Source organism: Neopelma chrysocephalum, unplaced genomic scaffold, assembly GCF_003984885.1.
Source record: "Neopelma chrysocephalum unplaced genomic scaffold, ASM398488v2 Primary Assembly neopelma1_183, whole genome shotgun sequence".
NCBI lineage: Eukaryota > Metazoa > Chordata > Aves > Passeriformes > Pipridae > Neopelma > Neopelma chrysocephalum.
Genome location: NW_020897845.1, coordinates 70,625 through 85,226, shown reverse-complemented (window position 1 = coordinate 85,226; position 14,602 = coordinate 70,625). Strand labels below are relative to the sequence as shown.

General features: G+C 47.6%; 1 long non-coding RNA gene across 1 annotated transcript; it reads right to left on the bottom strand.

Annotated features, from left to right (window-relative positions):
• Positions 1 to 7,502: 7,502 nt before the first annotated feature.
• On the bottom strand, positions 7,503 to 11,905 carry LOC113976810. The gene is made up of 3 exons (XR_003537171.1): positions 11,813 to 11,905; positions 11,302 to 11,363; positions 7,503 to 8,547 (listed from the first exon to the last, which is right to left on the bottom strand). It is a non-coding gene; the product is annotated as an uncharacterized LOC113976810 (long non-coding RNA).
• Positions 11,906 to 14,602: the final 2,697 nt, after the last annotated feature.

Sequence of the window (14,602 nt, the reverse complement as noted above, 5' to 3'; positions counted from 1 at the left end):
TCCCCGGCCTCCCAGGTAGCTCCACTTGATAGTGGGATTTACACTCAGGGATGGAGAAAAGATTTGGGATGTGGTTATGATGGGGCAGAACCTGTCAGGCTGGAGTCGAGGGCCATGAAAATCTCAGGCTTTGTTCTCACCTCCAGTCACACTCTGCTGTTCCACCACGTTGGGCGGAAGTGGGGCTTTAGCACAGCATTTCCCCAGCTGGGTTTGTGCAGCTCATGGCTGTGAATCTCCTGTAGGAAGGGTTTAAGGGGCCTGCATGTTTTGTAGTATCCTACAGGTCCGGCTCTGGGATGGCTCCTGGCACGTGTCCTGCTTCGGAATTTTGATGAACAACTTCCATCCTTGTTAAAGGGATAGATGGGTGAACGGATGGGTTTTATTCACTTCTCAGTTCACACTTATACAATCTGCTTGTCTTTCTCCAAATTATAAAAATCAGTATTTGATCCTTTGGGGTGAAGCTTTGGAAGAGCCTGAGCAGTGAGGCAGAACCAGCTGCATGTTGGTGGGTACCAGATGTGAGCACAGAGACAGCCTGGGCAGAAGCTGTGCCAAGGGAGCTCCCTGCTGACCCGTGTGTTTTTGGCTCTGGGGCAAAATTCTGGAATAACACTGACCTTCTCCTTCTCCTGGTCTGTTTTGACCAGTGGTCCTAGGAGGCTCCTCACCCCTGAGCTTTGGGTAGGGGTGCAGGGGCATTTGCACTGTTGCTCACTGACCAGGTGCTGACCAAGTCCTTTAGTGCTTAAAGTTCAGAGGTGCAGGGAGCTCTAGGTGAAATCACGTGTGGGTGAGGGGTGCAGAGGGAAGGTCTGTGCCTTCTTGATGTTGTTGACATGTTTGAGTACAGGGTCACCATGCACATTGATCTCAATGACAATACATGGTGTTCATGCCCCAAAATTGCTGCATCTTCAGAACACTGGTCCTTTTGCCCCTCTGGGATGTGTGCTCTCCTCAGGAGCAGTGCAGCACAGTGAGGTCCTGCTTGCAGACAATGGCTTGCCAGGCACTAGTGGTAAGGAGAGGTGGAGTGAAGAGCTGAAAGCCCTTTCCTTGCATGAGTTATTCATTAACCCTGTCACAGGAAAGTGGGCTGCTTCGGATTTGGTGGGCACAGAGACCAGTGAAGTGCAAACACAGCCATTCCTCTGGCACTTTGGGGTTGCCGGCTGTTACCATGACACATCCCTTCCCAAGGATCAAAAAGGACTCCAGGTGGGGATGAGCCAGAGCAGCCTCAGCTGTTACACAACAGGGGCAACCAGACCTCGTGCACAAGTGATCCCAGATGGGATTAGGGAGGAAGGCCCATGTCTTGAGGGACAGCATCCCACAACAAGGTGCACCTTGTGAGGTCTGTGATGCTCCTTGGCAGCTGTGGGGAGACAGGAGCTGCATGGACATGGTAATTTTTAATGCTCCTCAGAGTGTTGCAACTGGAGCCAGATCCAAAATTGTAGTTGAAATGGTACGGTTTTCCTTTTGGTATTTGCTGGCACAGTTTCTGTTGCTGTTTACAAGCCGTTTCTTCTGGAATCATCTGAGCAACGGGAACATTCGTCTGGTCCTTTTCCAAGGGGAGATTACTCAAATGATGGTGGAGAGACATTGTCTTGGCCTGGCTGCCAAGTGTTAGCCAAAGATCTCTGCCTTACCATTCCTTAATCCGACAGTTCAATTTGGTGGGTCAGAAGCCAAGGAATGACATTTCCCCAGGGGGATACAAAGCCTCAGGCTGGAACTACATGGAAACCATGGACAGATTTCCCAAGCCCCCCAAATTCTGAAAGTCAATATTCAACACTCTTCCAGCCCCTGAAGCTGTTCCACCAGGGCCAGCACTTCGTGTTTGCCACGGCTTGTCTAAACAAGGCCGTTCCCTTTGAGCGGAGGTGTCGCCGCACATTCTCCAGCATCCTGCAAAGAGGGGAAACATTTGGCTTTAGCACTTCCCTGCCACCCCTTGCTCCTGCTGCAGGGGTGGAATACAAACACCAGGGCTTTAGGGGTCCCGGGAGAGGCCGAGTGAAATTCCTTGCTTTGAAATGAACATTAATGCTGAGAAATGGACTCCTTTAAAGAATGTAATGCTGAGAATAAAGAAACTCCACGTACGTTCATGTTTTGATAGCTCAGCATTATCCATTAGGCTCCAGCATCTGGGATTCAGGACACTGTGGAAGCAATGGTGCTTTTGAGGGGTTTGAGGTTTTTGAGCACGTTTTAGCCCCGGCTTTAACTCACATGATTTGCCTCTCCTGGCTTCAAGGAGAGTTGGAATGATCCTTTGAAGGTGTTTTCTTAAGGGACCTTTCTACTGTGAAAGGGTAGTGGAGCAGCCTTGGCCACATAAATCTATTTGGAAGTGACTTATAAAGTGCTTAATTTGCGTTCTATTAAAATTCCTTGTTGTCCCTCCAGTCCCTCCAGCTCGCTGTTAAGTGACCTCTCGGGAAGCTGAGGATTGAAGTCCCTCTCTGTGCCACAGAGGGAATGTGCTTGACTGAAAAGGTTGAAAAAAGAGAGTCCAACGGACATTGCCTGGGAAAACACGTGAGGTTTTGTCTGTGATTTGGTGAATTTAAAAGCTCTTTTTGTCCTGTGGCAGCCCAGGGGCTTTGAGTGATGATAAGGGGCACAAGCAGGTGACATGGGCACCTGAGGGTCAGTCTCCTTTTCTGGTGGCATCCTGTGGCCCAGAAAGTGTTTAGGAGCCCAAATGCCAGAGCCTTTCAGTGATGCTGGAATCTTCAGGATCCAGCCCCTAAAGAGGGCCTCCCTCTGCCCAGGCTGGGCTCTGACACAACCAGGCTGGTTCTGGAGCAGCCACAGAACTGCTGTAGGTTGCTCCAGCAGCAGAGGAACCACGGCACTGAAATTCCCCAGCCCTTCTGTCCCCCAGGGAAGGAGGAAGGTGGAGGGGAGGAAGGAGCGAGGTGAGGAAGGATTTGTTGGGTTGTCTCTTGAAATTGTGGTGTTTTGCCGACCTGATTGTCCATTTAAAAGCACGTGGCACCATCCCTGCTGTGCAGGGGGTCTGTGGGCTTGGGAGGGGGACACAGCCCCTCTGCTCTGTCACCCTCTGTGTCTCACTGCCTGTGCCTCCCTGTGATGGTTGCCTGGCTTGCCCTCACCCCCCACCATGGTCCCATTGTGGTGACCCATCTTGGAGCCTCATCCTCCTCCTTCAAGGAAACCAGAGGAGAGCCTGAGGTCAAAGCCTGTCACCCAGCCCCTTCTGAGCTGGACATAAACACGCTTGCTTGTCTCTAAGGGTCCAAAAAAGCCACAGAGGGTGGCTCAGTGGGTGGGGGAACGTTCCCAGCGCCAGCCTGGCACCTCCCAGGCCGCACCACTGAAATGACTCCACTAGCATTAATGCTGGGATTATTTAACCACTGTCACTTCTCAGCCCTCTGTGATGGGCAGGTTGCATGGGCAGAGCAGCCACGGGGCTTTGTGATGCATCCCAGCAGCTCCAGCTGGTTTGGTCTCTTCTGAGCTTCACCAAGACAAAAGAACTTCAGTGGGAGCTGCCTCCCACCCAGCCTTGGTACAGGGACATGTGTGGGGCTCAGAGATGGCTTTCCAGGCAGGAGATCCTGGAACAAAGCAAACCTTACTTCCAACTTTCTTTACCATGTGGTTAAGCTTTGCTGCTGCCAGTAGTGATAAGCAAAACTGAGCTTCACCTGAGGCCATTGCAGCAAGTTTTTTGACCTGTTCCACCCAGGCTGGTCTGGTTAAAGGCTCATCTTTTCTGGTTTAATTGACACCACACGAGCAACCAGTTTGCCAGAAGGATTTTTAAAACATGCTTGGAAAGCAGCAAGTGTCATTGTCAGGAGCTGCTGAGCAAGCAGAGTTTAACAGGGTGGCACAACTGTTTTTCTTTCTATTCTCAGCAGAAAAAGGTGGAATCACAAGGAGCGGAGAGAGCCATTTGCTGAACCTGCACGTCTATTTTTACTCCCCTGCTCCATAATGTTCCTAGAATAATTTTTTATAGTGCACAGCAGGGTAGGAAAAAACTCGTGCTGATGGCATCTCTGGTATCCCCATTGTGCTGGGAGGAAAGAGGCAGCTGCTTTGCTGACCTGTCACTTCCATGAACCCGCATTCCAGGTACAGAGGCCATTTGCTCATCGGGGTTTGTTTGACGAAATGGCCACCGGGTTTTATATATAGATCCTGCCTGTCCTGCCAAGTTCTCTCAAATTCTTGTAGGTTGAATGAAGTTGGAGGGGGTGGGAGAGGATTAGCTTGAAAAATAGAGCTGCTAATCTGCCGGTGGCTCTGGAGAGCCTGCGGGATGCCCTGTCACCCCTGGGACTTCGAGCATCCGTGGGCATCCCGCTGGGAGAGGGAAGCAGGTGGTGCTCCCACACGGCCTGGCACTGTGGGCTGCTCCACAGGGGCTGTGGCCACTGCTGGGGTGCCACAGGATTGAGTGATGGGGGAAGCTTGGGAGGAATATTTATAGCTTGTCTCAGCGCTGGGCCTGGGGGTGATCGCCATCCCAGGGATGTGAAGGGCACAAGTGTTCAGGGCAGCTCCCCAAGGACAGAATGATGTAGGGTTTGGGAACACAAATGTCCTGACAGTGAGGGCAAGGGTTCTGTAGTGTGGTCTCTTACCAGGAAGAGCCCCTCAGCCCCTCTGTCAGTGGGTTTAGAGCAGAGCAGGAGAGAACACCTGGGGTTGGGGGGCAGCTCATCCCAACAGGGTCTGGATTTGATGTTAGTTCCTGTGCCTGCCTTGTCTCAATAATAATTTTTTTCTTTCTGAAAGCATTTAGGGTATTTGTCACCTTTCCTTGAACAGAACAGACTATCTCCTTCAGAATTCAAGTATCTGCTTGACACTGATGTGGTTTTGGTTGTTATTTTTTTATTGGTCTGTGCCAAAATCTGACTCCGGAGTTCCAGGGTAAGCAGCAGAACTGTGCCATGTTGCCAGTTTTGACCACTGCTGTATGAACTAAAGAATTGGCAGTGCCTGATCATCATATAAAGGCTGTAGGGCTCTGAGGCCATGCTAGCAGCCAGAATTTAATCTTTTAAAAGAAAAAATCCTTTTACTTCTTGTGATTGTAAAGCATGTCAGGGACACACAAGAGCACAGCCAAGGCATGCTCAGTACATTGTTGTGAAAAATCTCGTGGTGCTCAACGCCAGCTCAGGAGCAGGATCAAGGATCAAGGTCTTGAATACTTGGATTTGGTGAGGTCTTTCAGCTCCTTTTACAAATGGGCTTTGGAACAATGAGCCAGTGAGAAGAAGAGAGGCAGGTGGCCTCAGCCAACTGTGCAGAGCAGGGAATTACAGCAGGTCCTTCCATAAGGAAGGGAGTGAGCTCCTGGGCAGGGCTAAACACACCGTCCTGCTGCTTGTGGGGAGCTCTGTGTGTGTGTGTGTGTGTGTCTCCTCCAACAAAGATACCAAGGCTGCTTCCCCATGGTGATGCCAGGGGATTTGGGGGGGTTGGTTTTGGGTTTAGGGTAAATGAACAGCAGATGACTTTCCAGAGGCTGGTCCCACAGCACGTGTGCCCTCAGCAGCCACCGCCTGCCAGCCGGGAGGTTTCATTCCTCGAGCTTGACTTTGTTTGCTGCACAGGGATTATTTGACTCTCCAGTGATACATGCCTCATTTGCTTTGTTTTTTGGCCAGCTCTGCTGGCAACTCTTGTTTCCTCCCAAGGGTATTGGTACAGGAGACATTTCGCTGACAAAATCCCTGTCGGTCCCTGTGCACGGACATGGGCCAGGCACCTGTCTCCCCCAAGATTCCCCCTGTGCACACACGTCCAGGAGCTGTAGCTTTGTTCCTCAGGGAAGCCTGGCTTTAATTTCAGCTTAAATTCCTCCCTTCCTCCTCCTCAGGCTGCCAGGCCCAGCACCGAGACTGGCTGGGTCTGGAAGGCCTGGGCAGATACTGAGCTGTCAAAATCCACACCAAGCAATGAGTCCTGTTGCCTTTGCTGCTTTCTGCAGTGAAATTTATTGATATTTGTATGCACCAAAGGGACACTTCAGTGTTCCCCTGTGATGGAGACGTAGCACCTGGTGAAGTGGGCACACAGTTCTCCTGAGTTTGGCCATGGTCAGTCTCTGTCCCCAAAGAGGTAAGTTGCCACACTGTGGACATACCTTGCTCTTCTCCAAGCTGCTGGTAGCCCAGCCTTTCCATAAACTCTGATATTTTTAAAAATGTGGGTAAAATGTTCTTTTTCTCTCTTTCTCTCTCTTTTTTTTTTTCCTTTTTTTTAAAGCCTCATTACTTAGTCAGCTTCCTGCAGTGTTTTTGGAATTATTTCACTGGGCAGTTTTCTTATTGATCCAAGCTCATCAGTAAGAGACCTTGGTGATATCAGTTTGGTGGTGGGGAGAGTCCTCTGCCATTTTGCTTGCACCCAAGAATTCAAGGAAACATTACCCAGAGCTTTCTGAAAGGTTTGGCTTCTTGCCAAGACTTGCATCAAAATATTTCACACTCAGAAGCAAAAATTTCTCAAATATCCCAGGGAACTGAAATCCGTGGGAGATGATTGGAAATTTATCTTGAACCAGTACATTATCAGTCAGATATTGCTGCTCCTGCAATGCCAAGAGTAGCTGGTACTGTTGCTGGGACAGTTAAGACCAGGGTGTCCTTGATATGCTTTGCTCAAAATTCCTTAGATGTCTGCACTGGTGTCTGTGTCATAAATTATTTTGAGGGATTCCCAGGAAATTTCATAAAAGTTGCCACTTCATTAGTTAAAATACAGCTAAGTAATAGGCTTTCATAAGGCTGCATCAGGTAAAACCACTGCTGTAGTTCGCCTTCCTAAGCCAATATATCTGCAAGAAACACCCGGCGTTGCATTTCACTTTTAATGGATTTTTCTCTATCAGCAAATATTGTGAGGCCAAAAGCACCAACTGTGTCTGCTCACAGCACCAGTGAGTCTTGTTTGGAAACGAGATTTCAAGGATGACTTTGAGGCACATTTCAGCCTTTAGTAGCTGTAACTAAGGTTGTTCTCTGACCATTCTATCCTGATGTGGCTCATGCAGACCACAGCTCGTATCTTGGAATTGTTTAGGTTGGAAGGGGCATTAGAGATCACCTTGTTCCAACCCCCTGGCATGGGCAGGGACACCTTCCACTAGAGTAGTTTGCTCAGAGCCCCATCCAACCTGGCCTGGAACTCTAACAGAGATCGCACATCCACAGCTTCTATGGGCAACCTGTGCCAGTGTCTCACCACCCTCACAGGGAAGAGTTCCTTCCCGATATTCTAAATCTCACCTCTTTTATTTTAAAACCATTCCCCCTTGTCCTATCGCTATCTGCCCATGTAAAAAGTTGCTCTGCTGTATCATCTCAGCTTGGCCAATTCTGCCTCTTGGCCTCCCATGGGAGGTTGGGCACCAAAACCCTTGGGAACCCCCACACCTACATCCCTTTGTACATCCAAGATGGAGTGTGGCTGTGCCCGTACAATTCCAATGACAGCAGAGGAGTGAGAGTAGGTCTCCCTCTCACAAGGTCCCTTTGCTGGAAGGAGGGTGTGCTCTTGAGTGGTAGCAAGCTTCAGAGCATTGGGAAGAGATCACCTCCCTTCAAGGTCCTCCTGCATGGAGGATGGGGAACATTCGCCACTCAGAAATACTGCAAATGCTGCTGAATGCTGCCAGAACTTTGGTGGGGTGGTTCTGTCACAGCTTCAACAGAGCCATCAGCTTTGGCTGAAAAGTGCAAGTCTGCATCTCTGTGTCTCCTGGTTCAAACATCACTCTCTGAACTGTCCACCCAGAAAAAATCTGGTTTGTTCCTCGGTGCTCTTGCTTTGCCCAGCTGTGAGCAGCAGCACATCCCACATACGCTGCTGGGGCAAGAAGGCTGAGGTTTGCATTTATTCCAGATCAGGCATATTTACCACGTAACCTCTACGGGGAAATAGCTCCTCTGGAATCACCGAATCTGCTAATACATGAGGCCTTTGTACATAGGTGGTGTGGTGAGGTTAGTGCCCTGTGACTGGCTTGTTCAGCGCAATAAAAATATATGGGGTTCTTAAGATGTTGACCAATGGGTTTGGGAAAGAGATGATTGATTCCCACAGCTGAGAAACAGGGATTGTAATATGTTTTGCCAGAGGAGACCGGTTTGACGGATGAGTTCATTTAAGGATTATGCTATAGATAGAGCTGTTGACAGAATGAATTTGTTTTTATTTTTCATCAGTAGGTATAACACAAAGCAGAACTAATTGAAAGTAGTTTCCTTGTGGCATCTGGCTGTGTTTCTTGCTTTAAGTCTTTCACATGCTGTAAAATTACACCAAGGGCTTTTCTTCACTTCCATTTGGTCTCCAAGTTTTCCATCGCTGTGTTGCGCGTGGGTTCCCAGTGTGTCAGAGGCGTTAGGAAGTGGCAGACTACACAAGAAATGGAGCTGGGCCATTGTTCCTTCTTGTTGCACGAATGTTCTGGTATGCATCACAAATCCATGCTGGGGTGTCCTCACCTCAGGGCTGGTGGCAAAGCTGGAACATGAGTGACCTTACAGATATTTTTGATGGCGTTTTAAACCGTGACCTGCGCTAAATATCATCCCTGTGTGGAGTGATCTCGTTCTGTGTAAGGCCCAGGCCTGGAAGGTGATTATGTTTACCCAAGAAGGTGTTCTGAGGTTCAAGGAAGGTGTTGAGTAAAGTTCTGGAAACAGATTTTCCAAGCAGCCAAAGAGAATAAATCTCAGAGTTTCTTCAGGGATTTGGCTCGCTGCGTTCATTGCTCTCCTGGTCAGGCTGCTATCGCCTGCTGGCTCGGGCTGGGTGATGGAAGCAGGGGCTCAGCTCCCCAGGCACTTCCCTCTGCTGTTTGTGGGATCTCTGTGCTGAGATCATGCAGACTGTCAGGGTAAAAGACTGAGCTCTGCGGTTCAAACCCATCCTACAAATTTGATCTGTGGGTTTTGGCTGGGGGTGTTTTTTTCTCTCTTTCTTTTCCAGTTGTGGTCAAATAAGAGTTTTCCAGAACTGTCTCACACAAGGCCAAAGAACAGGAATGCAGCGAGCACAGCCAAACCAACAGACTCACAATCTCAAGGGAGAAAATACCCCCAGGTTGCTGCCACCAAGTCCAATACCTGAGGAGAAGAGCCCATGTGATTTCAGGATTACATTGCAGGCTGAATTCTAGCCTCCACTTGGCCTCAGACCTGAACTTTAAGCACCAGCCAAAACATAATCCGAATTTGAGGACTAGCTATTGGTCTGTCTCATCTCCTGCTCCTCATATGTGCAGTCATTCAACAGAAGCTGAAATGTGTTTTCCCTGCCAAGGGCCGTTGGTTTCCAAACAACTACATCAGCGTGGTGAGTGATGGAGTTTCCATCAACTGCTGTAGGCCAAATGCAGTCATCTGAATTCAGGCCTTGGCAGGTATAGAACTTGGAGTTGTCAATGATTTTTATATGAAATGGTACCTAATTACGATTTCTCATCCTGTGCTTTAGTTCCGTGAAAGCTCTTGGAACTCCAGATGAATGGGAGCTTTTTGTCTCTTAGCAAGTGATATTTTCTGTTCTTTAATTGACCTTTGAAATAATTTAGTCTGGGCTTGGATCTGGGTTAAATATAGCTGGTTATTTTCACCCCGAGTATGTAATACATGAAAGAACCTAGGTATCCTTTGAATGTGTTTTGACAAGCGCCCTGTCTGTGTTCAGGTATGTATTTATAAATATTTGCGCTGTGTGTATTAAAATGACACTTCCAAAAGCAAGTACTTTCTCTCCTGTAGCAAAATATTTGTCCAAAGTGTAGTGTTAGGTTTCCAAAAAGTGGGCAGTTCAAAGAGAGTAAGACACTTGGAAAGAAGTGAGCAAGGAGGGGATGTGGGCTGAGCCATCGGTACTTATGAAGTGAACGTGGAGCCATTATCCACTTTATCCCATAAAACCAGGACTAGATGGTGCCTAAAGCACTTGCCAGACAGCAAGGTTAAAGGAAGCAAAAGAAACTATCATAAAATCAGAGAATATCCTGAGTTGAAAGGGACCCACAAGGATAATCAAGTCCAACTCCTGGCCCTGCATGGGACCATCCCCAAGAATCCCACCATGTGCCTGAGAGCGTTGTCCAAACACTTCTTCAACTCTGGCAGCCTTGATGCTGTGACCACTTCCCTGGGGAGCCTGTTCCAGCATCCAACCACCCTCTGGGTGAAGAATCTTTTCCTAACATTTCCTAATCATTTCCTAACATTTTCCAACCTAAACCGCCCCTGACACAATTTCAGGCCATTCCCCAGGTCCTGACATTGGGCACCAGGGAGAAGAGATCAGTGTCTGCCCCTCCACTCTCTTTTCTACCAGGCTTCATGGCACTGCAGAACACCTCACTAGTGGTGTTGTGGGAGCTAAAGCTTTCCAAGGATAGGATTAACCAAACTCATGGAAAACAGCACAAACAGTGCCTGTTCACTGCAGAAGCCATATGAATACAGCATCTGTCTTCTGAAGACTCTAAACTGCTGTGGGCTGGAAGCTGGCTGGGTGTGGGACAACTGCTCTTCCCTTTCTGATACTTGTTTCCAAAGCATTTATTACTGACTACTGTCAGAGGTGAGATGTTGAGCTCCTGTTCTTATTAAAGATGATCATTCTTATCTTCCTATTTTATATGACAAACCCATGAAGTCTAAGGAGCTACTGCCTGCAAAACAGAAGCAAGATCACAACAGCTTTTTGCCTCCAGTCACCTGCCTAAGGCGGATTTCAGTTCAAAGGAGGAACAACCAAAAAAAAAAAAAAGAATAAATTCAAAGTATTTGTCAGCATTTCCTCTGTTTTCCACACACAAAGTCCCTCTCCCTTGACATTCTCTTCTCTTTTCATCCTGATAGCAGAGACACCCCATCTGAGCTGTGATCCCCCCTTCTCTCTATACTCCAGAGATGGGAAATATTTAACTGATTTCTTTTTTCCCACTTTTTTCATCACTTCTCATCTCATGTTTGATACAGGAACAAGGTCCCGTCTTTCCTTGTTTGAGGGTAATGCCCAAAGCTGCAGCCTCCCTGAGGAACTGGCTCTGGTTCATCATCACCCTGCTGTTTATGTAGCCATTTACACCCAGATTCCTCTCATTTGCAATGTGCAGGTGTCTAAGAAAGGTGTAAATGAGTGTCTGGAATAGACCAGCATCATGTCTGCTCTGCTTCCTATTACCTGTTCTTCTCCAGAATGAAAGACCTGTCAGGCACTGCTCCAAGGGACATCAACATCTCTTACCTTTTCCCTTTCCATTGGGGTGGGACAGTGCAAAAAGATCAACCCAAGTCCAGAAAGTGTGGCTGCAGCAGTAGGAGTGAAGATGGGAGCATCACATGTGTTTTTGGGATGGAAAAGGTAAAAATGGCCCATTCTCAGAGAGTATCACAGAACCACAGAGTATGCTGAGTTGGAAGGGACCCACAAGGATCACCGAGTCCAACCAAAACAACCTCTGGCCCTCTCTGCTGACAGCCTGTGATCTGAGTCATCAAATTCCCTTCTCCTGTAACTGCTGCTGCCACTTTTCAGGGGGTGGAAAGCCCCGTTAGCTCAGACCTACCAGTGCCACTTGGCAGCTGTGGTGATTTACAGCAGAAAAGACTCATCGTCTGCAACCTGTCAGGGCAGGATCTCCAACTTCATTTGAAACACTCCTGCTCTTTCAGATGATTTACTGCTCAAGCACAGCATGGTCATTTTATCTCTCTTCTCTTCCCCCTGTGCCCACGATGGACTGGATCCCACTCACAATCCCCTTCCAGAGCTTCGGTGCCGAGTGAGTGGGATAAAAGCCGCTCCATTTTCCACGGGCCCTCCTGAGCAGTTCTGCTGGAAGACGACTGCGTAGCCAATTGCCGTGTCCATTTTGCTGGCACCTCCAGCATTTTATGCGGTGTCTGAATCCCAGCAGGCACCTCACGCCTGCTAATGGCTTCACAGGCCAGCCAATCAACTGGTTATTTACGGCAGGCACGTCTCAAAACCGTCGGGTCAAGTTTTCCTACCCTGGTGTATTTTGTTCAGAGGAACACATAAATCCTCTCCTGCCATTTGCAGCTTAAACCCTCCTGAGTGTGAAGCCAGTGGGTTAAAGTTTCCAGCAATAGTATCAAACTGTATTTTAAAGGGTTGTTCTCCTGACTCTTTAGGGGCTTGGGTACTCTGTCTGAGTCATGAATCAGTTCACACTGCATGATTTATAGGCATTAAAGTCTCTCTTTGGTGTCCTTTAGCTCCAGAGTTGGAAGTCATAACCAAGGAAATTGAGACCTTTCCACTGTTCCAGTGTTTTTATGTTTAAGGTGCTCTCTGAAAAGTCACGGTGACATCTTCATTAGGTTCTCTGAAGTGAGATAGTAGGAGGAGTACAGAATTCCTGCATTTGCAGAGTCTGATCCTGCTGCTCCAAAATTCATAAGCTCACAAACAGGAGGATGAAGCTTGTGTAAAGTGAACTCTGGATTTTGTTATCAAGCCTCTAAGGACTGTAACACCCCCTTTACTTGGAACTGTGTAAATCTCGGTACTAGAGCAGTATGAGTCAAAGTTAACCAGAAGATTTCCCAGTCTTCAAAACTTCCCAGTCTTGAAGACTTAAACACCAAAAGCACAACTACCTGTAGCAGCAGCCACTGTGCATGAAGGGCATCTCAATCAGAAAGCATGGGGTAATTCCTGGGCACAATCTTTATAAGTGGATGAAACAGGATCACAGTCAGCTTTCTGTTCAGCCTGTACTGGTATCTTTTCAACATATCTGCATGTTTTGAAGTGAAAAATGGCTATTGTAAAGTGAAGTAAGGAAAGTAAAGTAAACCCAGTTTCTGAAACCATGAACACTGTGCTATGTTTCAGTGATTTGAAAAAATAAATTACTTACAAAAATAAATTAACCGTTAATGACACAAAGTGGAATTTTTGTCTGGTCTCATGTCATAAAATAAGCCTTTTCCTTGTCAGGATATAAGAAACTTTGAAACTGATAACATACTGCAAACACACCTTCGGCTTTCAACATTTCTAGATTTTGGAAAATATTATCTTACAGATCAAAAGTATTCAAATGGCCTTGCCCACAACATTTAATCTTAAATTTAATTCAACAAATTTGGACTGATCCACAAAATTTCATGTTGATAAAACAAGGGATACTTCTCTCTGTCTGTTGCTGGGAGCCTGTGCAGGACACTATGGGATCCATCATCTTCCTTTTCCCAGAGGTCTCAGAAGAAGCGACTGGACCCGCTGGACACTGATTTAAAGTTGTATAGGTAAGGGCAAACACGACAATGAATCCAGCCCTGAACTTAATGTTTATTTCTTCAGCCTTCCATGGGAAAAAACTCAGTACATGGCGGAGCACCTTGAACTTTCTCAGTGCTACAGCCCACACAAGGTGGCCTCTCTTGCTCTCAGGCCTCACTGACTTTTCCAGCCCTTCCCGACCCTCCAAGTACTGATTTGTGGACCTTGTTCCCCAAAGGAATAAGTTCAAATCTTGACATTAAGTCTTCTAGTCCACGTGGGACTATTTGGGTGACAATAGCACATGAGAACAAGTGTAAGACCCCCAAGGAGTGTCACCCCCACCCTCTGCATGGAGCCTGCTCTGGAAGGGACCATCAGCTCCAGGTTTTCTCTGGAGGAGAGGAGGAGGAGTGACTTTTGGGAGCTAACCTGAAATGTACTGAAACTGTGTGGACTACCAGGTGCCACAGGGTAGATGGTCTTACATGTGTTCATTTAGGTCCATGCTCTGGAAATGATGAAGGCCCATGTCCTTCTTGTCACTGATAATGGCTTCTGCTGACAAGAGCAATAATTTCCACCCAAGATGACTCACTATTTGCAAAGTTTTGTGGCATTTCTCTGTTTACAAATGGAGACCGCTTAAGCACAGCAAATTTTTAAGTCATGGGCATTCGTGAGCACAAACAGAAACTAATGAGAAGATATAAACACCAAAGTGTTAACCCTTGAGTGACCTCTGAAACAGCTGCATGAGAAATGTGGGGCTTAAAAACAAAATTCTTTTTGTGGCACTTCAGTGGGTGATTTGAAGAGTATTTTCAAAGGTGAACGGGTCCTTGTTAGAAGGTGGCACTGCACAATGCGTGCAAGTGTAAGTCTCTGATGAAAGTCAAGGCAGGCACCTGGAGAGGCTCTGGAAAACGGAGGTTCCTGGGCTGTGCTGTTGTGTTATCAGCTCCATGGCTGAGTGGGGAACAGGCACTGTGTGTGGTGGAAGTTTTTAAAATGATTTTCATCAACATGATTAAATACTTATTACATGAGTCAGCCATACGGGCTTCATTAAACCAGTGAACTCAGAGGAGCCTCCTCATCTGTTTATGAAATCCATCTGGAATTACGGATGGCTCAGGAGAAGGAGGATGAATGCAGCTCAGTGTGACAGAAGCCCATTCCCCTCCCAGGAGCCTGCCTGCACTAACACACACTGCACTCCTCGCCCCCCAGTCAGGGAAAAAGGCTTTTATTTTTCTTTCTGCACATTCCTGGGCAAAGAACCAAGGCCTGC